Raw genomic sequence first — 26,934 nt, 5'->3', positions numbered from 1 at the left:
TTGTATACTGGTGAATCTCTGCTGTTAGTAAGTGCACATATGCATTTTTTGTTAAATGTTATGCGATGAACGGGAGCGCGGCGCTCCCGGCTTCAACTCCTACTCCTCTCTCGGTAAGGAGCACGGCTCTCTCGGTAAGGAGTTGAAGCCGGGAGCTTCAGAGAAAGCGGCCGAGAAAGCACCTGCCACGCCCCCTTCGGCCGTTCACGTTTGAGACTTTTCTGTCCCTCGTTTTTGGTTTCGGGTTCGGTTTTGGATCTTCCGTTTTTTTTTTTCCGGCTTTGCGCTGTGCTGCCGGTCGCGGTATTTTTTTATTTCCCTATTTTTCCATTCACAAACTCTCTCTCTCTCTCTCTCTCGCTCGGCTTATCTCCCCCTCGGCATCGCGGACGTAAGTTTTTTCGGACACTTTGCTTTGTGTGTTTGTGCGGATTACTTCAGCCTGATGGTCATAAGTTTTCAGAAACGTAGTCACCGTTTATTTTTCTTTTTTTTTCCACATGTGGACTAAATGTGAGACGGCACTGTGCAGCCGCTGTTTTTTTTTTTTTTGAGCGATCTGTGTGTTTATAATGTTGGAGAATATAATAAAGGTTTGTATAGAGAATGGACGGTGGTTTGTATTGTATACTGGTAAATCTCTGCTGTTAGTAGGTGCACTTATGCCTTTTGTTGTTAACAAACGTATGTACATTTTATAGCATGCCTTCATCAAACAAATCGCGGCAACGCTGTTGTGTAAAAACCCCTCCAGAAACACATGCATGCACATTCTCATTTATTAACGCACATCATGTACATAAAGAAATTTCAAGCACGTTAATATACTGCCGCCATTTAGATTTTCGTTTATCTCGATCATCGGTTACCTCGATGCTTTTTGGCGACCCCCTACGACATCGACATAACCGGGTTCCACTGTATTATATTTTGATGAAAAAGCGAAACATGATGTTAAAATATCAAAAAAACTAAAAAACTACGTTGACAATTGTAATATGGTCTTGCGACAATTAAATCTTGAATGTACTTAAACACCCACAACTCTGCATGGCTTTGCACAAAACATGACAAACATTTTCAAGGCAAAATTATGAGAGTTCTGATGATTCTGATATTGAAGTCTGCAATGACAAATGGGCTTCAAATTACTTTCCAAGAAACCATAATTCTGACTGAGCTGAAATGTGGTTTTTGTGCAGTAATCTGCAGATGAATTTATGATGATGAGATTATTACCTAAAAAATATGACCTCATCAGGTTTAAGCCGATATTTCACATAATTAGAATGAAGCCAAGAAAAGAACTTTGCTGGAACAAACCATTCGTGAGCTTTATTTGCAAGGAGTGTTTTGACTCCATAGATTATGGTTTGTTGCCTTATTATGACTGATTTCACTTAAGCCCAAATGTATGTGCCAGGTTTCACCACCTCGCTCTGTAACTGAATCCTAAACTGGATCCCAGTCCCTTAGGATCAGCAACACCAGCTGCAGTTCCACCACAATGATCCCCGGTGCTCCCCAGGGCTGTGTGATCAGTCCACTGCTTTTTGCACCGCTGAGTCATGACTGTATAGCAAAACACCTCGTCAAGTTTGCTGATGACTCTACTATTGTGGGCCTCTTCGGCAACAGTGATGAGTCAGCGTACAGGGAAGTGGCGGTGCAGCTCGCTTTACGGAATAGTGCACAGACAAAAATCTCTCAAAGGTTATAAGCCCCAGAAAGATTTTTAGTATTATTGATTTCAGGAGGACCTGAATGGACCACCACAAAGTTTCTGGGTGTTCTAACAATAGCTCCACTTTCCACAAAGGCTGAAGATAACAAAACTCTGTCCTATCATCCTTTTTCCATAAACCATAAAGGGATCATAAAGAACACCCTGACCAGCTGTCAGACTATGTGGTATGGGAACTGCACAGTTTCTGAACACAAGCTACTAGAGATAATTGTGAGGAGAGCTATAAATATCATCTGGGTCTCTGTGAGCACCATAAACAGCACCTGCAATGCAGATAACCCTTCTCACCCCTCGTATGGACTAGTTACTCTCCTGCCATCTGACAGAAGGTATGTACAAAAGCATCCATGCCACTACCACCACCAGATTTCACAGCAGTTTTTCCCCCTGAGGCAGCCAGATTACTCAAGACGCTGCTGCCTCCCAACACTCACCTCAGCCAGTCAAACACTAACCCAGTATGACTCAATACCACCGCACACCCACACTTTACAATGCTGCATTAGATCCTTATTCATTTCAGAGACAATATTTGCTGCTACACTGCTGCCAGTAATACTGCTACGGTACGTCTAATGCTGCTACATTTATTCCTGCTACGCTTCTCAGTAGTTCACTGCTGCAAGAGCTTTCCCACACAACAATGTTGTTTTGTCCTCTATAGTCAAAGTGCACCGTATTTATTTTTGTTTTCTGTGCGAGTTGCTCAGTAAACATATTGTTTTGTGCTCGGCTTATGCTGTTTTGTTTGTGCACTTTATGTAGTCTAGTGTTGCAACATGGTCCTGCAAAAATTACAATTTGTTCAATGCAGTCAACATATATAATGGAATATCAGGACCTATTTGAACCATGTAATGAATTACCGTATTTTTCAGACTATAAGCTGCTACTTTTTTCCTACGCTTTAAACCCCGCGGCTTAAACAACGAAGCGGCTAATTTATGAATTTTTCCTGGGTTTTTCCAGGTTTCACAAACTTCAAGCCGAAAAACTAAATGACATAACATTAGATTAATGACATTTCCGAATGGAAACCAAAAAGCCGCACATCACCTGTGTTCTTAACTGCACACCATCGGGTGGAAAAAAATTGTTTTTAAATGCACAACGATGCTAAAAGATAAACTCACGAGAGAAATAGTTGTGAAAGGAATGAGGAAGACAGTGAACAATGACTTTCTTGGTCGGCTACTGTTTAGATACAAGCCGTTGTAACGTGTTGAGTCTGGGTAAAGAGAGAGCTCGCTAACTCCAGTTACAACAGAAATCATATAAGCACAGACAGGTTTCCAAAACACGTGCTTTTTTATTTTTCTTGGCAACAGCGTTATGGGTTAGTCAAAGAAACTTAGAAATGAGCAGCAGAAAACAATAAGGACATATTCCTCATCTTGCACACATGCAGTTATACTGAAAAAAATACAGTGCCAGGCTATTCCCAAAATACCGCTATGCTCCTAAAGGAAGCGCAACATATTTCACCCGTTACACCGTGTGTAACGTGTCTTTCTTTAAAGCCTGTGTAAAGTTCATTAGTGTAGACTTATAGACAGGTGCGGCTTATTTATGTTAAAAATAAAAATATTTGTAAAATTCAGTGGGTGCGGTTTATATATGGGTGCGCTTTATAGTCCGGAAATTACGGTACACACTTCGGTCGTAAGAGTTGTAAGATAGACATAAGATTTGGGTGTCCGATTTAGACAAATGCAGCTGCCATTATTCCTTCTTTAAATTCACTCCTTGGTTTAGCTACTAGTCTTTTCTCTAAGAGACACTTTACAGCACTTTTTATTTCCCCCAGATTGCATTTAGCCTTAAGTAGACTAAGAGTGTTTCAAAAGTAAATGCTGATCCAACTCTGAGACTGATCTAAGACTCTTTACAGCAAGGTTGTTCCATACCGTAGCTTACAAGCATCACAGAAAAAAAAAAACCTCTGCCACGTAATTATTTCAGATACTACTAAAGAACCAGCACCTTTTGAGCAGATCATAATAGCAATAGCGGCAATGTAACGTGGGTAACATAAGAGAGTAATGCGATTTAAATAGATGTAATGCGGTATTGCCTCAGCAGGCTTCAGGTCTCAATATAACGCATTCAGATGCATTAAGCTGTCATGCAATAGCATGGACGCATCCCTTTGAATGAAATGTCATACATAGTTTTTACTCTAATGTATTTAAGCGTGTAATTCTGCGGTTACACCACAGTATGCAAAACCCGCTTGCTTGTCAGGGAAATTTATCACACAATTTTTGTGCCTGCAGTGATTGGATTTACATCTAAACACACATTATTCTGCACGTCTGTTGCGAATTGCACCATCGGTTCAGAAAAGAATGCATAAAATGTGTGTGCGAAACTACATTTTATTAAATGATTTACAAATGTCAAGAAGAAAAAAAGTGTTAGAACACTGTTTGCGCTACAACAACCTGTATTTCAGAATGTTTCCTTCTAACACGTTTTCCATTAACTGAGGTTCCTGCGATTCTTGACTTTAAAATACAACCAATTGCCTTCAAGTAAAAAATAAGTGCTGACTGCAAAAAACTATTAATGAATGACATATCTCATCCTGAGGAGCAGTTTATGCTTACTGTTATGTAAATGTACCCAAAACCTACAAACAAACAAAAAACAAAACAAAATAATCGATAGCAAATTAAATACCATGTGAACAGCCTACATTTATTACAATTTATTTTGATATTTGAATGAATGCACAGACAGACAGACAGACAGACAGACAGACAGACAGACAGATAGATAGATAGATAGATAGCTCATGACCTTGTCACTGGTTGATCTCTGTTATTCATTTTTCATGCTTTTAACACATACATTTTGAGGAAAAACAGTCACTTGCTGCCTAATACATAAATCCCACCCGCTAACAGGTGCCATGATGAAGAGATAGTCAGTGTTATTCACTTCACCGCTCATAATGTTATGAAGTCATAATATCACATGACTTTATTATGATCGGTGTAGACAGACAGACAGACAGACAGGTAGACAGACAGACAGACAGACAGGTAGATAACCTGCAAACAATAGGTCATGCTGGATCAAGTGCTATTTTCTAAACTCCTGAATAACTGCTGCAATATACTACCAATTGATTCCTATTAGATTCTTTTTTCTTTCATTTTTATTTTTAATGATAAAAACACAAATGATCCAAAAAAAAAAACAAACTCTCAAAACATCTCAGACAACACTACTTAAAAATCTGGCAACCTCAGAGGAATGAACCACATGCAGATACATTTCATAATCACCCTGAAAGTCAACTGAAATTGGCTTATAATAAATTCTTCATATTGAAAATCAGCATTATTTGAATGCACCACCAACTATCTTTTTTTTTTTTTTTTTTTTTTGACCCAACCTCCACTACCTCGTCATTTCATTTGCAATGGCAAATGACTTATTTTCCTTATAGACGTGTCTGTAATATAAATTTGATCGAAGCAATGTGATATTTCCAAAATGATACTCCCCCTGACAATATTCCCCTTGTTGGAGCCATAATAATGTGCTTTTTGTAGCATGCCCCACAGCCCAGGACATATTAATAAAATAGTAATAGTAATATGAATCTGAGCAGCCCAGAGATAATGGGAAGGAGAGGGTATACCTTTACCCGGAATTTTATGACTGTGGCAATATTACCTTGATTAGATCCTCAGTCCTGCTGTGCTTTCTACAGAATGACCTTTAAACCAAGACATCATTTTTATGTAGATTGAATGTCGATTGCATATGTGTACGTGTGTGTGTGTCTAAAATTTACTTTTCTAAATTAGATGTATTTGACACATAAATTAAGGTTATAATAATGGCATGCATAGGAACACTGGAACTCCCCTTTTATTTAATTATCCAATCATGTGGGATCAGCGCAATCATGCAGATTTAGGTCAAGAGCTTATGTTTAAATAAAAACATATCTACTTTAAGGCTTGAAGGCATGGCTGTTGGTATTAGATTGGCTGGTATGGGAGTTTCAAACTATTGACCTCCTGAGAATTTTACTGGTCGACCAATTCATCTGTTTGGCCGATTAATCAGCAAATAATCGTCAAAAAAACTCATACTGATAGTTTTTCCGGGTTGCGTTATACAGTACGATCAACTTTGCTAGCTAACAGCATCGGTAAAATCCACTATTGTTCAACACAACACAGCCTCTAGGATGGTGCAACAAAACAAAAACATCTTGTGGGCGAAGGGTCTGCAAGCTGAAACACCTTGCTGATGAGAAGAATGGTTTGTCCTGACAGGAAGCCTGTGACGATTCAATTCATCATATTTACGCCACTTTGTAGATTTACTTATCCTGAGCAAAGTACAACTGAGCAGTTGAGGGCTTTGCTCAAGATCCAATGCCTTACCCAATGCTCTACCACCTCCCCTCACAACCAAATGATTTACAATCATGGTGAGCGCCGAAGCGCATCTCAAAACATGCAACAGAACAAAACTTTCACCGCATCATCAACTCCCAATTCTTTGGATGGTTGACACAGATTAATGGTGGAGTGGAATCTTATGTGGTCTTCTGCTGTTGCAGCTACTCCACCTCAAGGCCTGATGTTTTGTGCATGGTGAGATGCTTTTCTGCTCATCACTACTGTAAGGAGCAATTATATTAGTTACTATATATTTCCTGGTAGTTTAAAACAATCTGGTCATTTTCCTCTAGCCTCTCTTATCAACAGGGTGTTTCCATCTACAGAACTGCCACTCATATTATGAATTTTATTTTTCACACTATTCTGTGTAATCTCTAGAGACTGTTGTGTGTAAAAATTTAAGAAAAGCAGCAGTTTCTGAAATACTCAAACCAGCCCATCTGGTATCAACAAACATTCCCTCCCATTTTGTTGTATAATGTAAACATTAACTGAAGCTCTTGACCTGTCTCTGCATGATTTTAAGCATGGCGCTATTGCCACATGATTGAATGTTTGAAAATCTGCCTAAATAAGCAGGTGTATAGACGTTTCTATTAAAGCGGATCGAGTGTGTAACTTGTCAATCTGTCCATGTCTGTGCAAGACAGATTTCGGGTTGCCCGACCGCACTGACATAATCACATTACGACGTTTCTTTGATTCACTGCTATTTTGCGGAAAACAACCGCAGAGCACTTTCGCTCGCAATTCTTCGTGCATCTCTCACCCCGCTCCCTCTCGAGCTTCTCCACTGTAAGTGCTTTAATGCCTGCTGTGGTAAGTGCTCCAGTTAAAGAAGTTGAGAAGTGCTCCAAAAAAGGATTCAAATAAAAATGTTTAAGTTGCCACTGAATGCCCTAAATTTCAGACACTTGCTTGTATGTAGCTTAGAAAATGAGCGTCAAATGTCAGATCCTCTAAAAGCAAGAGGCAAATTACTTTTACAAAGATTAGATCTGCTAAATTAGCATAAGGTACAGTAAATAAACATAAGGTACAGTAGCTAAAGTACAATAAAATCTAAACATTGCTAAGTTGTTAACCTTAAAAACCATTTTAGTTTGTTTTTAAAGTATGCTTCAGATAGTTATCCATCTGCACTGTGAAGTGATGGCCACTGAGATCTAAAGCAGTGATTAAGAATTCTAAACTTCAAACCCCAGCACATCCAAGCTGCCACTGCTGGGCCCTTGAGAAAGGCCCTAAATTCTTAAGCCCATTTGTATAAAAAAAGAGAAGGGTGTTTGCCAAATGCCTTAAATATATTTATTATGGAAAAAAGCAATTACCCATAAACAGTATGTACATATATATATATATATATACACACACACACACACACACACACACACACACACACACACACACACACACACATACACACACACCTGCCTTATGAGATGCCTTACTCTCACCAGTGGTCGACGGAGTTCAGTTGTCTCGAGGTTAGAGCATGTATTTTTTGGTGTTTTAAAGCCAAATTTTAGCTCTTGTGTCCCTTTCCTACAGCCAGCCCTTATAGCAAATTATATGAATAAATTTAAGATGAGTCATTATGTTAATTTTTCTAATTAATATTTCAGAATTCTAAATTAATATCCCGCATTAAACCGTTTTTAAAACAAATAAAAACATTTAAGAAGAAAAACCTTTTTGCAGAAGTTTACAAACCCCTTAGCAAGAACTCTTATGATTTTGTGTTTTACAGTTTTTCTCAGTCGCTTTGGAGCATTTCTCAGATCAGAAATGAAATTCTCAAAACTACTTGTTCAAACTCCACATCATTGAGTCATTTATGCTCTTCATAAGAACATTTCTCGTTGCTTTGATCAAATTGCGAATGCTTTTGTACATCATTCAATCGATTGTGTACAGGTGTCTGTTGTTTCCTACATTATCAGTTGTTTATGTTATGTTGATCAAAATGTATTATACTAGTTTCACCTAAATGGTCTTAACCCCCAAAACATTTAGGCATCAGTTCATTGCATAAGTCAATGAATGCAGAATGGTTAAACCAGTTGTCAAAATTTGTCAAGCTCTTCTTCATCACAGTTCTATTAAACTTTTTTGGTAAATGTGTCCTGATGAATTGTGCAGATGAACCTTGAATGTCAATAATGAAGGGGCGTGTTCACTTTTAGATCAACCTATAATCAACTAGTTCTCTAAAATAGGTCAAGGCTGTATCTCATGAACCTTTACTGTAATCGGCGAGTGTATATAAAAAGAGCAAACCAGATTTACAATAGTTAAAAACGGATAAACAACTAGGAAATGAACATGGTCAAGAGCCGAAAATAAGGATGCGTGCTGGAAGGGTGAGGAGGCAAAATAGAGGAAGAGGAAGAAGAGGCCAGAGACATAGACACATTTCAGAAGAAATTAAAGCCACTACTGTGGACCATGTTGTCAATCATGGCCTCACAATGGTATTGCAGGGGATGATATCTGTTGTGATGTGGATGAAAATCTGTGGCCCGACAGACCGGGACGTCAGGGGGTAGAGACTGATTACACTGTATAGTGCGGCATGTGCAGTTCTGCCTAAGAAGAGTTTCCTATGTTTACCTTTTAAAATTTTAATTTATGTCTTTTTATTTTACATTATATTGTAATTTTTTAGTCAGTCCACTAGTAAAGAAAAATAAAAAAGTGTGAATTCTGTCCAGTCTCTTACAATCAATATTCCACATACAGTAATGTGTAAATTTGTGCTGTTTAAATTCATAGTTGGCAATTCAGCCTCGTGCATTTTCAATACTTGTAATCTTAAACATAGTTTACATCAGGAAATACTAAAATAAAGCATTGTCATATTGAAAAAATGACTAAACATTTTGACTCTCTTGTTCGTGGATAATGATAAAAGGTCTTGTTATTTTGATGGTAATGATATGTTCATTGACACAAATACTTAATTTTGAGAGATGTTCTAAGGATTTTGAGTAAAAAACATGCTTTTGCAAGAAATCCAATGTATTGTGCTGTTTGTTCACATTGTTTTGAGAATGCACTTACTGATTTGCAAATCTTAAGGATAATCCGAGAAATGCTCCAAAGCGACTGAAAAGAACTGTAAGTGTGTATTGTGTGAGTATTGTAAGGTGAATTTGTTCTTTGTCAACAGGTGATTAACAAAGCTTTTTTTTTTTTTTTTTAGGCAGTCCATGATTTCCTCATTTTTGCAACAAAGATGTCCTTAAGAAAGTAAGTTCTACCTTGGTCTCATCTCAATTGACATGTTTTGGCAAAATGTAGGAGCCTTGAATGTTTTATTTGGTGAGACAGGCCTTTTGTCTAGTTCCCCTTGCTCCAAATCTGGACATTAAAATAATAGAGGATATTGTGCAGGGATTGACTAGTATATGCCAGATATTCCTGTAGCTCCTTTATTGTAACTGTAAGCGTCCCTGATGAGCTTTCTTCTTGTCCTTTCTACGCTAGTGGAAAGTCTTGTTCATGGTCATGTCACTATCATGTCCCATTGTTTGTGCCTATGGTGTTCTATGGTACTTCTCATGATTTTGAAATTTTTTGTATCCATTTTCTCATCTATAGTTTTTCAGAACTGCGATCCCGTGCAATGCATGCGATGCAGCAATCAGAAAACACAAATATGCAACAGAAAAAGCTTGAAGCCCTTCGTCAGAATGATTTCATTTAATACAGGTGTATGATAATCACTTTTGAGCAATTACAAGTGATGAATACTGGGTCTGAATGTTAATTGTGTGTGCTGTCACATGCCCCATTGCACAGTTATGCAACAGAGTTGAGTTTTTTCCTCTGTACCTCTGTATTGCACTCCTTCATCACATTAAAGATAAGAAAAATGTTCTGACATGATTTATCTTGGTTTCATTTATTTACATTGCAAAACCTGGAACCTAGACTGTTTCTATTCAATGTAATTTGAGCTTTTTCATACATAAACCCAACAAGCAAAATGTAACTTTTTTAGAATGAATACCAGTCAGTTCCTGAAAAGAAAAAGAAAAAAAAGTAACATAAGCTCTTTATTTTGTTTGCTTGTTTTCACAGTTTTGTACTGTGCAAGGTGTTCTTGTTACTTCCACAGGGGTTTGGACTGCAAATAACTGCTGATCAATAAGTTCTATTTTAGTTACAAGAATCAAACCACAGCCCTGCAAGCTGTCTTTTAACACCGAGGAAAAAGCCATGATGATTATCCAGTGCACAGAGATTATTAAGAAATACCTTTATTCTACTGTAAGGAAATGGCCGAAAGCCTTATGATGACAAAAATCACATCCATATATGCCATTAAAAAGCTTTATGTTTCTGAGAACAGCCCAGTGTCACAGAACAAGTGCTGCAAACACTGAGCATCTGCTTCACATGGGCCCATATTCAGTATTGGTACCTTAAGCTTAAATTTCTGCACCTTTCAATACAAATTCTTGGCTTCATGCCTGAAAAGGAAAGTGGAAAAGAAAGTGCAGACTGAAGAAGCAAATCGGATTTTGTTCTTATTGCTGTCAAATGTAATACAGTAAAAAAAAAAAAAAAAATTCAAACAAGAAAAATACAATAGGGAATACAATAAGAAAATGGTATTCAAATAAACATTAAGCCGTATTTATTGATGCATGAGTCCGAATTTTAATAAATTCCTGCAGATTTTAGTTAAATATAGATGAATATTTTTGTACATATTCAGTACCAGATTTATTACATATAATCATAGATATTCACAGATATTTTTTAATTATTTATTGGGAATTTACTTGTTCACTTGAGCTGAAATACAATTAAATAATGAATATGAGCTTAAAGTACAGCCTTTCAGCCCTAATTTGATGTTATTACCTCCAAATTGTTGCCAACTAACTAAAAGAAATCTTTGCAAAATTCAAAAGGTCATCATCAAATAAATTGTCATTTATACTTTGTAGTAATTTACTAAAATCTGGAACCCAAAGAAATACTGACCTTTATGTTTGCCTACAATTAGTGAACTGCATGCTCAAATTCATGTCTGAGAAGGAACTTGGCCAGTGCAGAACAAGCCACTTCTAAACAATTCACTCCACAAAGCAGAAATGCGTAAACACATCCATCTCCATCACTTTGTCATCTACATCTGCCTCTTTCATACTGTCTTTCCTCACCACATACATAAACCTCCTCCTTCGCCTTCCTCTTTTCCTCCTGCCTGGTGGCTCCATCCTCAGCAGTGGTTAAGACTTTTGATCAGAAAGGTTGTGAGTTCAAATCCTAACACAACCAAGCTGCTTCTGCTGGGCCCTTGATCAAGGCCCTTAACCCTCATCTTGTATAAATAAGAGAAGTGTAAGTTGCTTTGCATGAGGCCTTTTGCCAAATGCAATATATACAGTACAGACCAAAAGTTTGGACACACCTTCTCATTCATAGAGTTTTCTTTATTTTCATGACTATGAAAAATGTAGAGTCACACTGAAGGCATCAAAACTATGAATTAACATGTGGAATTATATACATAACAAAAAAGTGTGAAACAACTGAAAATATGTCATATTGTAGGTTCTTCAAAGTAGCCACCTTTTGCTTAGATTACTGCTTTGCACACTCTTGGCATTCTCTTGATGCCTACTCAGTGTGACTCTACAATTTTCATAGTCATGAAAATAAAGAAAACTCTTTGAATGAGCAGGTGTGTCCAAACTTTTGGTCTGTACTGTATATATAATATATACAAACTTTTGGTCTGTACTGTATATATAATATAGTATAATATATAATTTAATCCGTTCCGAGATCTCATCCGATCGCTTATTTCTACACTTAAAAAGTATTTTTAGCCTATTTTTAAAAACAAATACACCGCAAATACACAGCAAATGACCGTAATATAAACATCATTTAACACTTACTCATGTGGTAGTGGTTGATTGCGAGTGTGAGACGCGCAAAACGCGTCTTAAATGACCTCCTTAAATGCACTCTCCGATCACTTGAAAGGAGAGAACAATCATTAGGTCACATTAACTTCAGATGAGGCAAATCCCTGCCTATCTGCTCCCGGACCCGCCCTCCATTCACATGCCACAGTTACGTTTTTGCTGCACTGAACAATGAGAGCGACCGAGTGATACGTCATTAACTAAGCGACTGATGCGACCCTCCGCCAAAAATGGGGAACCGGCAGCGTGAGTTTGCTCGTGCCTTCGAAATTTGCTCGTGAAACAGGGTAAAATTTTGCGAGCGAGGTTGCTCGTATCTCCGTTTGCTCGTACTATAGGTTGCTCGTACAACGGGGTTCCACTGTATATATATATATATATACACACTGCATCCTACTGCATATTCAGATTTTACATTATAAATAAATTTAGATAAAGGTGATATGCTTTACATACTAAACAGTTTCTATCTTTTTCAACACTTTTTTCATCTCACCAAGTTGATCTTTCTTTTATCTGCCCATAGGATTCTGTTCTAGAACAACCTTTTTATAAGAAAAAATTCATTTGGTCTTTCTGATCTTGAGACTCACAGTACCTACAGCCATACCTGGGAAAGGGAATTAATTTAAGATGATAAATTGATTAGCAATGAATGAATGAATGAATAAATTAATTTTTCAAATAAGCAACCTAATAAAAAATATTTTTTGCTTTCCTACATCCATACATTATTTGTGTAATATTGGCTTCAAATAGCACTCTATGTTTTTTTTATTTTTCTCTCTCTCTCTCTGTGTGTGTGTGTGTGTGTGTGTGTGTGTGTGTGTGTGTGTGTGTGTGTGTGTGTGTGTGTTTATTCAGCCCTAAACATACATTTCAGGAAGGAATGAGAGTAAGTAAGTGTTGCCATGGCATCTACTACAACACTCAGAATCATGACCACAAAGCAATCAGATGGAAGTGTAATATATTAAAGCCTGCCTGGAATGTAACTTCAATTTCGATGCAAATTAATATAACGTTTTCTACAAATCTGGGTTGGTATTTTTAGCAGGAGTCAGTACAGGTATTTAAATACCAAGTGAACCTTTTAAACCTCCTCATAACCATGTAAGGAACTAGCATGTGAATATTTAATACACCTATATTTGATTAATTGTTTAACATAAAGTCCAACGGAAGCCAGTAAGAAAGTATGGAAAAAGATTGCCTGGAAATAGTTTGGGGCAAAAAAGCAGCACTTACATGGTGTGCAAGTTAAAGTCAAGGGAGCAGACAGGTTTTATTGCCATGCAAACCAGGAACAGGTGGTCAAATATGCAGCCGGCGGAGATCTAATACATTTACAAAGGAGAGGTGAGCGAGTTCCGACAAGGTTCAGTACAACTTCATTAGCATAATTCAACTGCACCGGATAAAATCAGGTACCCCGAGTTTGTAGAAATAACAGATATTAACGTTTCTGTTCTGCAAAAATATATACTACATACTACAACATTACTGAAGCTTTATTATTTATCATCTTCTAGTGGTTTATTGAATAATTACATTCGTTACAGCTTTAAAACAAGTAGTAACAGTTTCAATTAGCTCAATTTGCACTGAGCATATATTTCTTTTTCTGCAAATGGCTTTAATATAAATCTGTAATTTTATAACCCCATTCTTATAAATTACAGAGTTTTTGAGTCATGTGCATGTTCCTTTTGTTTGTATACAAAATAGAAAAAAAGATAAAAGGCAAAAATTATGAAGTCCAAACTTTTTCTCTAACAAAAAAACTTATGTAAAATAATGAACATAAGACAAAATATTACCAGACTGCCTCATGCCCACAGTCAAACATAGAGGTAGAAGCTTAATGGTTTGGGGCTGTTTTGGAGTAGGGAATGTTGGAAAAAGGAATACTGAACCAAAATGTCTTCAATTCCATACTTCAACATCATGCAATTCCAACTGGACTAAAGCTAATTAGGACTGACCACCATACAACAAGAAAATGACCCAAAGCAATTGTCCAGGCTCTGTAAGTGTTAGTGGGGAGCAAATTATCAGCTGGAATGTTTTCATTAATGGAATGGGCTGCCCAGTCAGTGCACCAAAATCCTATTGAACTGCTCTGAGATGAACTGGATCGTAAGTTCAGAACGAAATCCACAGAATTTTAGCTGAATGTTTGAGAAAGCAAACTGTCCGAAAGCCAAAAGGGTGTGTAAAGCACTATTAATTATGCAAAAGGAGGATTTTTGAATGAAGTAAATAAAGTTTAACTTCTGTACAATTATATATTTAATTTGTGTCAAAGTAAAAGATTTGGATATCAACAAAAGCAGCAAATAATATCTAATGGATCTTACATTTGCAGCATTTAGCAGATGCCCTTATCCAGAGCGACGTACAAAAGTGCTTTGAGTTCTTAGCAATGAATAAATCTACACTGGTATGCAAGATTACAAACTTAATATAAATATAACTCTTGAATTTTACAAAGCAAACTTGGAAAGTGCTCATTTAAGTGTTTCAGGAATCTTAAAACAAAAGAACTCTTAAAATGGTTACTCTAAAGGGTTAATATTTACCTCATCAACTGATAGTATACACTTGCGTGATCAATAGAGATCGACTGATCGAGTCAAGACCATTTAACCAATACTGATAGCCAGGTTGGATCTGTACTTGCCGATAACCAATTAACCAACTGTTTTTTAAATGGATGCTGGACAACAAACAAACGTAACACTCAATGTAAAACAAAAATATAAATAAAACAATACTGAATCGTGAAAATATGCTAAATGAAATAGGTATGAATATAATTGTTATATTAATAAAAATGTTACATCCAAAATAAATAATAAAAGACAATTCAAATAAACTGCATGTGTTTTGCCTTTGTAGCCCAGTCTACTACTGTATAAAACAAACCGGAAAAACTATCGGTATGGATTTTGCCGATTGCTGATATTTCCGGCAAGCAACTATTGATGCCGATCAATCTCAAAACTGCTGTATCAGTGAGCCTCTAATGATCAAGCTACAAAAGCCTCTGAGAAAAAGAATGAGTGTCCATCAAAGCATGGCCCAATCAGGAATCCTTTATGAAATTCATACCATAAGATGGTGTCCAACTCATTAGTCGTAGTAATTCCTGAAATGCGCAGATTTATAGCATGGATTAGGTGGAGAAGGTGGAGGTGTTTAAGTACCTGGGATCAACAGTGCAAGTAATGGAGAGTGTGTTAGAGTAGTAAAGAAAAGAGTGCAGGCAGGGTGGAGTGGGTGGAGAAGAGTGATAGCAGAGAGATTTGTGATAGAAGAGTATCTACAGGAGTGAAAGGGAAAGTTTATAGGACTGTGGTGAGGTGGAGCTGGAGGTAGCAGAGCTGAAGTAGTTAAGATGTTCATTGGGAGTGACGAGGATGGACAGGATTAGAAACGAGTTTATTAGAGGGACAGCACATGTAGGACGATTGAGATGGTTTGGACATGTGCAGAAGAGGGACATGGGGTATATCAGTATGAGAATGTTGAGGATGGAGCCACCAGGAAGGAGGAAAAGAGAAAGGCCAAAGAGGAGGTTTATGGATGTGGTGAGGGAAGACATGCAGGTAGTTGGGGTGAAAGAGGCAGGACACAGGTACAGGACAGAGGGATATGGAGACAGATGATCCGCTGTGGCAATCCCTAATGGGATTATCCAAGGGTTTACATATAGGTGTTCATCTTACATGAAGTTACCACACACTTAAACCAGATGCCATTAGAAAAATACACCCCTTTGTACCAATCATTAATTCTTTAAAAATGATCTGAAATAAAATAAAATAAAATTCAATCTGATTTTGTTTTATTTGTGTCACACTTTTAACAATGGACTTTGTCTCAAAGCAGCTTTACAGAGATATATTTAGATGGTTTAATGTTTCATTTAAAATGATTTAATGGCTATGCTGCACACAATCATTCTCTAGAAATGTCTTTACTGTTGACTGTAGGTCAAAGCGAAATGTAACATACTGGACATACATGTTTTAATAACATGAAACAATCAGTCAAAAGAAGTGTATTTTCACTGTCTTGGGTTCTGTAAATGACACAGTATCATAGGCGCTTCCCTGTCCCCTCCTCCCAAATCACGTCAAGGTTTCCATGGCGACGCACAGCATCATCCGTGTCTTTTGCAAAAATTCAATTTGCTTCTAGGACTTGAATGAAGGTCAGAGCACATTTGCTGAAATCCAAGCAAATCCAAAGGGCTCCCAAAAAGGGTTTTTTCAATGCAGAGTAATGACAAACACTGCGCTCTGACTGTCGTGAGGTCACCCAGAAAGCAGCAGTCGTGAATACAGAGAAATAAGATTCGAGGTAGTGAAAAGAATCAAGGCAGATCTGAAATCTCTTCACGAACCTGCTCATCTAGCTTAGAGAAAAATAGAAACAAATACAACAAATGTAAAATTTCCTTGTAATTCTTCAACAGCGTTCGAATTTGTAGTATTTTTCTTTACCATTTATTTATTACACTATTAACAGCAAAATATCAATGAACATTCTTAATATTAGTGAGCAAAAAAAACAAATGTTTAATCTTTAGGACCATCCAATGTATAGTTTTTCTTTTGGTTTTGTTTTTTTTATAAATTGTGTTAGGAAATTGTATAAAAAAAACTCCTACAGCATCTAAATTAGGAGACCGGTCCCACCTTCTCTCAGGGTAAGGGGCCGAGGTGGTGGTATGAACTTCCCCTAAATGACCAAACAGCTGAGTCACTTCAAACGATGGGTCTGGAACTACCTCTTCCTGAAACACTTAAACTAGCACTTATTTTCCCTGTTTGTTTTATGTCTTTATGTTAAAAGAAAAAGTATGCTATAATTTAGGCTGATGGTATCCTTAGTTTGCAACCTAGTAAACCAGTGTTTATTTATTAATGGACGAGTCTTCAAAGCACTTTTGTACGTTACACAGGCTAAGGGCATCTTTTAAATGCAGTAAAATGCAAATGTAACGTAATGCTTTGCAAGCTGTCAGTTCAGAATATTAGTTTGATTTTAGACCTAAACTAACAACTGAATTGCTACTTAACTACTACTTATACTTACTTCTAATCATTTGTGATGTACTATGATAACTTTAGAGTTAGGCACTTCAAAGCTAAGCCTTTAGCTAAGTCTTTTGTTTAGCTAAAGCTTTAGTCTGTGTTACTACACCAGGGAATGTTTTTTTTACTAAAATGCTGCAACATCACATATTCACCTTCTTGCAAAAACAAAGGGTTGCCAATTTACACCCTTTTTAAAAAAAATATTTCACTTTTATTTTTAAAATAACAGATTTACACACTGAATTTAAATCAATAATTGCCTAAATAAAAAGAAATACACTACATGCCTATGTGCACATCTAACCATCCAACTCATATGTGCTTGTTGAACAGATTAATCAATATTTTGTTCCCCTGTGCAGATTCACTCTTCCGGGTAGGATTTCTACAAGATTTTAAAGCATCGCTGTGGGGATTTAAGTTAATTCTGCCATGAGAGAATTAATGACGCCAGGCATTGATGTCAGCAGAGGAAGCCAGCACTCCAATTAATTGCGGTGATCAACAGGATTTAGTGCAGGTCGTTCAACTTTATCCACACCAACCTCGGCAAACCATGTCTCTATAAAACTTACTTCACTCACAAGGTGAACGTTGTCATGCTGGATCGATTTTGGGCCTTTTAATTGCACTGAAAAGACATTGCAATGCTACAGCATACACATTTAAGATGACTATGTGCTTCCTATTTGGTAACAACACAAAATGTTGACGGCCTACATACTGTATGAATGTGAATTTCAAATGTCCACATATTTTCGGGGCACATACAGTGTACATTGAATTATATTTTAAACTATCATTAACGTTTTATAGTGACTTACTATCTCATGCAGTTAAGTGTCTATACGACAGTGGTGGGCTGTGCATTTCACAACGAGCTCTTCAGTGGTGTCCTGCCCCAATCAATCCACTATCTAATACCATCATAATGATGCTATGACTATAGAAACTATCAATATTATACAAAATTTGTGTATAACAAAGCACTGCATTAAAGACAAGTACATAATACAGTGTAAATAAATGCCATTACTAAAGCAAGAAACCCAATTAACACCTGAACAAATCTCCTTTTACTGTAGCCACAGTGCATCATCTCTAGCAGAAGCATCAATATTAATCTCATAAAATTGACCCCTTTTTTGTGCATTTTTTTCATGCATGGCAGTTTTCATGAGGATATGACATAAAGACAAAGTTTTTTTTTTTTTTTGTGCAAATTCTACAAGAAAGAAAACGCAAAAATATAACTGGTTCATGAAAAAGCTTAACATCTATTTTGAACTGTTTTGGCTGACCTTTCCTCATGATGTCCAGCTTTTCTTGAAAAATCCTTCTTGTAAATGTCTTTGTAAGTGTACCTGCAACCAAAACAATTTCTTCTCCTCTGTCACCCATTGTGGAATAAAAAAACAGCTATTAAATCCACACGCATACATTTGAGGTTGTCCAGTTCACTATAGATGCAAGTTGCAAAATTAGACTAGTGCGCTCTCTTACCATACAATCAAAAAAGGTAAAAATGCTGATGTGAACTGAAGCCTGCTAGGAGGACTTGGAGTGACCAAATTGCAATAGCTTTAAGCAACATGAATCAATTTGAACTCTTTTGGATTTTGGCATCATGTCTAGCTTTTGAGTATCTTTTGGTCTACTTCACTTTGTCAGGCAGGTCCGATTTAAGAGATTTCTTGATTGCGAACATGTGTAGCAGTAAACAGGCCTGGGTGTGGCGAGAGAAATGTAACTCAGGTGTGATAAACCAGGGGGGCTGACACTTTTTCACACAGGGCCATGTAGTTTTGAATTTTGTTTTCCCTCAATAATAAAAACCTTCATAAAAAAAAATGCATGTTGTGTTCACTTGTGTTATCTTTAACTAATATTTAAATTAGTTTGATGATCTGAAACATTAAAGTCTGACAAACATGCAAAAAAATAAGAAATCAGGAAGGGGCAAACACTTTTTCACACCACTGTATACATATAAGTATGTATGAGTGCACCCCTCATATTTTAGCAACCAGTGTAGTGTATCTTCTCAAGGGACAATACCATAGAAATGTAACGTCTCTAGGTTACGTATGTAAACCTAGTTTCCTGAGGGAACAAGACGCTGCGTCGCAACGCTTTGGAAACGCCTCGCATTGTCCACGCTCTAAACCACGTGTGAAAGGTGGCTAATAGGTTGCGCAAACTAAGAGCTACAAAATGGCTGAGCAATGGAAGCAACATTAGCTTCTGACAAAGAGATGCAGAGAGTGTGGCTCGGGGATGCAGCATCTCATTCCCTCAAGGAACTAGGGTGGTTCAAGGGGTGGAGGGAGACAACCACTGGAGGACAGTTGCGCCCTTAAGCACATCTTGTGGCAGGGCTAACAGTCTGGCCTCCTGTATCCGAACGGCTGGTGCCCTGCAGCCATCGGTGCCTCCGGAAAGGCAGCGGTTCACTTGCTGGAGGAGGCCTCCTGGTGGTGCTGCGGAGGGACAGGCACCTTGCAACGAGGTGCACACCATCCTCCTAGATGTAAGCCAGCAGGACTTACACACCACAGTCCATTTATTAGAAGCGAGGACGACCCTCAGGTCGCCTGGCTTCTTCTTGGGCCTAGAGCATCGCCAGGGGCCTCTGGGGCCTCCCCGTGAGGACCGGGTAGCAACGCTTTCTTTCTGGGCTTCGCGGTGCCTGGACATACCAGGCTAAGGCTGCCGCCGAGCAGTCCCAATAGGAGCGGCAAGGGAGGTACCACTGAAACGCCGCCGATTGCTTCTTAGTCTTCTGAAACTTGTCGACGTCCGCCGCTACAGCATCGCCGAACAAGCCAGGAGGAGCCATCGAAACGTTTAGCAGTACAGCCCTATCCCTGTCAAGGATATCCAACAGGGTGAGCCACAGATGCGTTTCTGTGCTACTAGGGCTGACATGGACCGACCAACGGGCCGCGCCGTATCCTTGGTCGGCAGCCCGACGCAACTCCTTAATATCGTCAGCCCCAGAGCTAAATCCTTTGTCCAACTCTTACAGCAGGTCAGCCTGGTATGCCTGCAACACACCCACTGTGTGGAGGCAACCTGCAGCCTGACCCGTTGCCGTGTAAGCCTACCAACTATAGCTGAATTAGCCCGCAACGGTTTAGTAGGAAACACCGGGGCCTTGGTGGAAACACCTCGGTGTGCAGGTCAGGGAAGAACGGTAGGCCTGCTGCGGGCCTGTACAGCTTGTACATCAGTACAGATTTACTATCCTCTGAAAATAACTCAACACACAGCCATTATTGTCTACATACAGTACATCCTAAGTGAACATGTAAAAACTGTTTCCAAAGTGTCAGAATTTTGTGTGAGAACCATTGTTATCAAACACTGCCTTAATCTTCCTGTGCATAGAATTCACCAGAGCTGCACAGGTTGTTGCTCTGGTGTTGCTTTTCGTGGCATCATTGAGCTGCTATACACATGGCGCTTCTCTACCTTCTGGTTGAGGATGCCCCACAGGTGCTGAATAGGGTATAGGTCTGGAGACATAGTGTGCCACTTCGTCGCCTTCATTTTCAGCTTCCTCAGCAAGCAGTAACTGACGTTTCATTTCTATATTATTGTCCCTTCAGAAGATATGCTAAACTGGTTGGTGAAATGTGAGGGGTGTACTCACTTTTGTGAAATACTATAACATATATATATATATATATATATATATATATATATATATATATATATATATATATATACACACACACACACACACACACACACATTCTTTTTTTAATTGTCTGGTCATTTTTGGTAATTGTTTTAACTGTAATGAAGACCACTAGAGGGCATCAATATATTATGAATAACGTGGTGGTCTAAAAAAACTAATATATATATATATATATATATATATATATATATATATATATATATATATATATATATATATATATATATATATATTAATTGTCTACATTATGCAAATAAGCTGGCTACTATACCATTATACTAAATGTACACATATGTTCCAGAATTCAAACATAAATATTACATATAAGTGTGTTTGGACTGTGTAAAGGTTATTTGGTTGGACATTAAAAGCTGAATCACTAAGGCATCATCAGCAGTGACAATCTGAACATTTCATACCCAAACCTCTAATACAATGAAATAATACATACTATTGTATAACAGAAATGCGTAGATTGTGGTCAAGCTCTCCGGCTGGTAAGGAAAGGCATTTCTCTCTTTCCTCTTCTTTCGAGTGACACAAACTAATCGTAAATGTGATGAGTTCATGTATATGGAAGGACACTATCAGTGGCCCCGTGACACTGGATGCGCTACAGATCAAAAACTTGAGGCCTTGCAGCTGGGAGCTGACGTGAGTGGGTTAGAATTGAGCGAGTAAATGGGAAATAAAAGATGAACATTGAGATTCCACGAATCATCACTGCATCATTAATTGTTCATGTAAGTCTCTGTAAGTTTCTGGATTTAAAAGTAAAAAAAAATATTTTCAGTTCATCTGCATTACAATTTACAGTATGGTATTTGCATTTTCTGTGTCTCTAAGTGGGCGGCATCCACTTCGACCCTGATCAGGATCAAGTGGATGCTGGAGATAAATATTTATAGGCCGGTAAATAGTTTACATTAGATCTCTGACAAGCACACAGCAGGATCATATTTAATATGTCTGCACCTGGGGCCAAAGGCACAAAGCACTGTCCATATTTACCTGGTAATCCTAGGGGAGCCTTCTGGGTAGCTTAGAAGCGTATGACAGCGGCCTCAGTGTGAGATGAACTCAACACCTCTGAAAGGGCATCTTCCTCTGTACCATATGAGGTTGAGGACATACTCAGAATAGACACTTCAAGTTCGTAATTGTCGAGGCAGCTGCAAGAGGCTGCGGCCAAAAATCCGGCTGTGGGTGATGAAGCCAGGGTTCTAAAGAAGAGATTCATTTCAATAAATGATCTTATGTGGAGTCAGGAGAAGTAATAATAAGGTTCCATCCGGGAAGTCATTGCAGAATGCTTTGGATAAGGTCAGTCTACTACAGTGGCTCAGGACCACCGCTTGCGTTTAAGCGCTTATAACTGCACACCTTAACAGTGATGGAACTGTAATGAATGAACATTTGGTGCCACCCAGATGAGATCCCTTTTGAGTCTTGTTCCTCTCAGGGTTTCTTCCTCATGCCCTCTCAGGGAGTTTTTCCTTGCCACAGTCACTGGCTCACATTTATTAGTGACAAACTTACAATAATGAAGAACAAACTTGTACATAACCACTTAAATAATCTCTGTAGAGCTGCTGTGAGACAATGTTTATTGTTAAAAGCGCTACACAAATAAAAATGTATTGAATTGAATATGTCAAGGCCTAAGACTATTTACCACAACCTTAATTTTTTGAGGTGCTGCAAGTGTACAGTGTACTGTATAGCGTATCTCAACTGCTACGTCTTGAGATCTTTCCGATACACAGGTACAAACCTAAAAGAAAGAACCCTATAATTTGATGTTCTTTTGCTATCATCCTCTCTATTCCTCAGATTAATCTGAATGTGATGCTGTTAAGTGGTTGAACAGAGTCGCAGAGGAGTTTGGGATCTTAAACTCAAGAGCGCAACATTGACAGACAGCAACAGCAGTCTAACAGTCTGTACTGGGATTTGTTCGTGATGCAGGATCTCAGTTTGCAGACAAAGTTCTAGCAAGTGACTAAGAGAATAAGAAAATAAAATTAGGAAGTGGAAATAAAAAATGGTGCAAATGGGGTTTGTGCACGTTGCAAACACATGAAAACAAACTGACGGTTAAAATACATTGGATTTTGCGTGTTACTTTGCAAACTCTCACTTAAATGTATGTGATTCTAGGGTTTTATTTTCTTAATCAATGCCATAGTCAGCTTTGCATTTACAGAGATTTGTAGGTTTGTGTAGTAAATGCCTGTTTGTAAATTGCTTGTCCATTTGCCAACTTGTTTTAGATAGTTGCCTGAATGAAGCTGAATAAACTGAAAGAAAACATGCAATTGTGTCCATTTGCCTACTTTTTTAAAGGAAATGGTTCAAATGTTCGAATCTTAAGAAATCTTGGAACTATACAAAAAATGAATGCTGAATATATATGCTAATGAATAGTCTTAATCTTAAGAGAGAAAACCAGCGTTTAAACAAAAATCATAAAACCCCTACATGATACTTAGAGAGGCGGATGTAGGGGTTTTATGATTTGTGTTTAAACGCTGGTTAATGCTATGAAAATTCTCAGGGAAGATGTTCCACTAGAATGAAAGTGTGTTTGTAGAGGTTTGTGCTCATTCAGCCATAAGAGTGTTATTAAAGTCAGGTAGTGATGTGGGTGAGGTAAGGTGAGGAGGCCTGGGCTGCAGTCAGCATTCCAATTCATCCCAGTGGTAGCAGGAGATCTTCTTCTCCAACCCATCTAAAGCATATCTTTATAGAGCTGGAGAGAGTTTTTGGTCTTCTAGTTCAAGTTAAGGGAAAATCTCATGCTACCACATCCAAAAACATCCTATACACTCGTGTTCCCCCGACTTTGTAGGAACAGTTTGGGGTAGAACCACATATGGTGGGAAAAGTCCTGGAAATATTTTTGTCCGTTTAGTATATGTGCTATGGAAAATTACCATGAAAAATCAAATCAAAAAATAAAAATGCATCATCAGACTTCATACAACTAAGCACGTCCTGCACACACATTAGCAGAGGTGCCAAACCTGACAAGGAATAATGAGCAATCCCTTTGAATCTTGACCCCATAAGAGGTTGTTTTACTTAATAAGGTGTCACTATAAGTCTTTAACTGTGCTGAGGCTGGCATGGAACTGCGTTTCACTTTCCAAACTAAAACAGTGCATTCAGAAAGTATTCAGACCACCTTCACTCTTTTCAGTTCTGAAGTCTGATACTACAGTCGTTCAAATAATACATTTTTTCATTAATCTACACTCAATACCGCATAATGAACTAAAAAATCTAGAAATGTTTGTAAATCAAGTAAAGAGAAAAAAACTGCAATATTACATGTATGTAAGTATTCAGACCTTTAAATAAGTTTTTAGTTGAAGCACCTTTGACAACAATTGTAGCCATGAGTCTTTTTGGGTATGACGTAACAAGCTTTGCACAGCTGCAAATTATCTTAAGCCTGGGAATGTTGGATGGAGACCGATAATGGACAGCCACTTTCTGGTCTCTCCAGAGATGTAACATGTGGTGCCTGGTTTTCTATAAACATAACATATAGAATTGTGGCCAAACAGTTCAATCTTGGTTTTATTACACTAATTTTATCTTTTTCCTCACAGACTGAGAGTTCCTCAGGTGTACTTCTTTGCAAAACTCCATGCAGGTGTTCATGTGTTTAGGACTCAAGAGATCCCACCGTCATGCCACTTTGCCATGAAGCCCAGGTCAGTGGAGGGCTGCAGTGATGGTTATGCATCTGGAAATTTGTCCCATCTCCACATAGGAGCTCCGGAGCTTAGTCAAAGTGACCATCTCTCAGAGTCACCAGTTACTAAGGCCCATGTCCCCCAGTTGCTCAGTTTGTCCAGACAACCAACTCTTGAAAGAGTCCTGTTTGTGCCACACTTCTTCCATTTAAGAATTCTGGAGGGCACTGTGCTCTTGGGGATTTTCAGAGCAGCAGCATTTCCCCGGATCTGTGGAGTTAATTTGACATCATGGCTTGGTTTTTGCTCTGATATGCATTGTCAGCTGTGAGGCCCTCTACAGAAAGATGTGTTTGGCTATTCAAATCATGTCCAATCCATTAACTTTTTCACAGGTAGACTTCAGTCAAGATGGAGAAATATCTTAGCAACGATCAAGAGAAATGGGAGGCACCCGAGCTAAATTGTTGCAAAGGGTCTGAATGTTTAAGTTTTGTTATATTTCAGGGTCTTTGTCATACATTTGCACAAAATTCTAAAATTTAGTTTTCACTTTGTGGGGTACTGAGTGCAGATAAATGAAAAAGAAAAAGAATTCCAACGATTGTAGTATCAGGCTGCAACATAATATAGTGAAATGGGGTCTGAATCCTTTCTGAAAGCACTGTAATTCCATCAATATATCTGCTAGAAAAAAAATGCTTTCCCAATGAGGCTATCAGACCTATTTGAGTCCATGCCTCATCACACTTTTTAAGAAGGATACCAGGATGTAGAATTGTGACCTGTAACAGATGGAACATAATCCACACTCACATTTTTTGGGCAGAAAGCCAGGAAACCTGCTAATAAAGTTCTTTAGAAAAAAATTAATGTGGCAGTCGGTCATTTCTGTACTTCTTCCACACCTGCTCGCTGAAACAGGTGTGCATCACTCCATCATAACGATTGGGAAACTTTGACACCTTATAATCTGCTGTGATGGAGTAGCTCCTTACTGAAGAATCTAGCCAGCTGTAGTTTGATCTGGCTCTCTATAAATACATGTGTTTTATGCCCAATAGGCAGCTCTTCATCAGCCGAGTGATGTTCCGTGTTCAAGCAAAGCGTGGGCTTGCTTACACTCCCACTTTCATCCATCATTCGCATCGTGTTCAAGTTTACAGAATGGCAGCAAAAAAAAAAAAAAAAAAATTCTGAAACTAATCTGGAAAAGATTTGTACAAAAGTCTCCTGTATCTTATGACACGGGTTTGCGCTTTCCCTGCTCGGGAACGACTCGTGAGTAATTATCATTTGGGAACGTGGAAACCTTCTCTGGCTTTGTCATCGCTGTTGTTTTTTCTGTCTTCCGCATGCGTTTTATTTGCCTTGTCATTTTTCTTGCTCGTTAATGTCTGCTTGCTGAAAAATTAAAGCACTCAAGTCGAACTCTGCTGGGATCAGACTGAGATCAGCAGCTAATATCGGAGAGTTCAAAACACCTGCGCAAATATCAACCGATTCATCTGTTTTTTTTATTATTTTTTTTTTCGGTATTGGTGTTTTGGGAGGACGTTGGAAGGGTTGCAGAGTGTAGTTTTAGAGGGACATGAGTGGTGCTTCTCCTCAAGCTCCTCCTAAAAAAGCATTTATATTACATTTATGGCATTTGGCAGACACCTGTATCTCATTTCTGTACAACTGAGCTATTAAGGGTTGAGGGCCTTCCTCAAGGGTCCAGCAGTCGCACAACCTTCTCATCAGATGTCCAATAGCTTAACCTACCACTTGGAGTGTAAAATCCCTTTATACTTTATCACACTCATACTCTCCCATAGTAGATATTATAATATACAACACAATGGTCATTGTCACAATTAAGTAGAACGTATTTAGTGCATATTTTGTATATAGTGCACATTTTCACCACTCAGAGACTTTACATTTATTTGCTGTACATATATTTGCATATGATCTGCCCTTGTCAGTTTGCACAATGCTTCTATTTAAACTTCTGGGAGCTGCAAAAAGGCACCAGAAAAAGGTACTATTTCGATTCTGAGTACCTGCGCAATACAAAGACATTAAAGTTGTATCTACTGGATAGAGCAGCAAAGGGTACAAAATGTTATAGTTGTCATATAACCATTCATTCCTTCATTTTTTGTCTTTTTAAACCATGTTTCTGGTCTTCATTGTGTCTGGCCATGCCTAGATGACTCGATGTCTTGTGTAAAATACACTCCTGTGACCTTTCAGATTCTCCACTCGTTAGAAATAAAAAAAAAACAGAAGTGTGCTGTATG

The 26,934-nt window shown here is 38.2% G+C and overlaps 1 protein-coding gene and 1 long non-coding RNA gene across 3 annotated transcripts in view; one reads left to right on the top strand and one right to left on the bottom strand.

Annotated features, from left to right (window-relative positions):
- The window catches only part of zgc:172282 (leucine-rich repeat and fibronectin type III domain-containing protein 1-like protein), a 110,810-nt gene that overhangs the window by 43,536 nt on the left and 40,340 nt on the right, over positions 1–26,934 (bottom strand). The gene's annotated exons all lie outside the window — the stretch shown is intronic.
- Positions 1,968–9,967, top strand: LOC124395060. The gene is made up of 3 exons (XR_006927596.1): positions 1,968–2,313; positions 9,383–9,429; positions 9,781–9,967. It is a non-coding gene; the product is annotated as an uncharacterized LOC124395060 (long non-coding RNA).

This window comes from Silurus meridionalis, chromosome 12 (assembly GCF_014805685.1).
Source record: "Silurus meridionalis isolate SWU-2019-XX chromosome 12, ASM1480568v1, whole genome shotgun sequence".
Taxonomy (NCBI): Eukaryota; Metazoa; Chordata; class Actinopteri; order Siluriformes; family Siluridae; genus Silurus; species Silurus meridionalis.
This window is presented reverse-complemented; position numbering and strand designations above follow the sequence as displayed.